This window comes from Cylas formicarius, unplaced genomic scaffold (assembly GCF_029955315.1).
Source record: "Cylas formicarius isolate icCylForm1 unplaced genomic scaffold, icCylForm1.1 PGA_scaffold_229__1_contigs__length_15094, whole genome shotgun sequence".
Lineage (NCBI taxonomy): Eukaryota > Metazoa > Arthropoda > Insecta > Coleoptera > Brentidae > Cylas > Cylas formicarius.
In genome coordinates, this window is record NW_026844278.1 from 7,501 (window position 1) to 9,050 (window position 1,550).

Consider the following 1,550-nt stretch of genomic DNA (forward strand, 5'->3'; position numbering starts at 1 on the left):
GGCGCCGCCGGAACGGCGGTAGCGGCGTCGATTAAAACCAAATCGCCTTCGAAAGCCAAAAAATCAAACAAGGGACCGACGAAGAAACCGAAAGCGCCCCAAAACCCAAAACGGCAAAATCGCCTCCCGTAGCCGCTTCCGGCAAAGTTAAAAAGCCCGTCTCGCCCAAAAAGAAGAAATGAACCGCCGAGAGAACGTCGATGGGTGTTTAAAAAAAAAACGAAATTTTCGAAACGGTTCTTATCAGAACCACAAAAAAAATCGCTATCGAATTCGTAACTATCTTCAAAGGCAAACTCGAATCCGGGCGTCTCGGGGGTAAATAGAAAACGATTTCTTTAAAAATATATATAAGTATAAATTTATTAAAAAATCTCGAAAAGGACTTCTCTTTTTCTTCTTTTTTCTCTTTTCCATTTCGGATCTCCCTACGACAAACTTATTCTAACTTATCCGCCGGCGAATTTTAAACTGCATCTCGTTTAACAACGAAGCGTAGTCGATTCCGACGACGATCACGCAAACATTAAGAGAAATATCCCCGCGAACGTATTTATATGAGAAGAAAGTCCGTTGACAAGCTCCTCCCACCGAAAAGCGAACAGGGGGCGGAGCTTGTTGACCGACTCCGTCGCGATATAAATACGTTCGCCGGGGTTTTTTCTCATTTCGATCGCGAAGACCGCTTTTCTTTGTGAATAATAATGCCTTCGAAAACCGGTGGAAAAGCCGCCGCGAAAAAGCAGAAGAACGAAAGCCGTCACCAAATATACCAGAGGTCGAAATAAAAACTCGTCCGGTTTTACAAAGCAACGGGGAGTGGGGGGGGTTCTTTTCAGAACCACTAATAATTTTTTTTAAAGACGTCGTTAGTTGCGAAAAAAAAAAAATCCAACCGGGCCGTTCTCAAATAATTAATAAATGAAAAAGTTTTATTTTTTATTTTCAATTTTTAACGAAATCTTAAAGGAAAATGATTTGTGGTTCTTAAAAGAACCGGTTTGTTGTTAATAATAATAAAAGAGATTATTATTAATCTTAAGCTCTCTCTCCCCTGATACGCCTCGCCAATTGAATATCTTTCGGCATGATCGTTACTCGTTTGGCATGAATGGCGCACAAATTTGTATCTTCGAAAAGACCGACGAGATAAGCTTCGCTCGCTTCTTGCAACGCCATTACCGCGGAACTTTGGAAACGCAGATCCGTTTTAAAGTCTTGAGCGATTTCTCTGACCAGTCGTTGGAACGGTAATTTTCGGATCAATAGTTCGGTGCTCTTTTGATAACGTCTAATTTCTCTCAAAGCCACGGTGCCCGGTCTGTAGCGATGAGGTTTTTTAACTCCTCCGGTTGCCGGTGCACTTTTTCTCGCCGCTTTGGTCGCCAACTGCTTTCGGGGCGCTTTTCCTCCGGTCGATTTACGAGCGGTCTGCTTGGTTCTGGCCATGATAATAAAACACGTTCGCGGACGTACTAGAACACCAAATCACTAACACTCGTCGACAGATAATGGCCGCACGAACGTCCGTCCGTTTAATTTGTACCCGA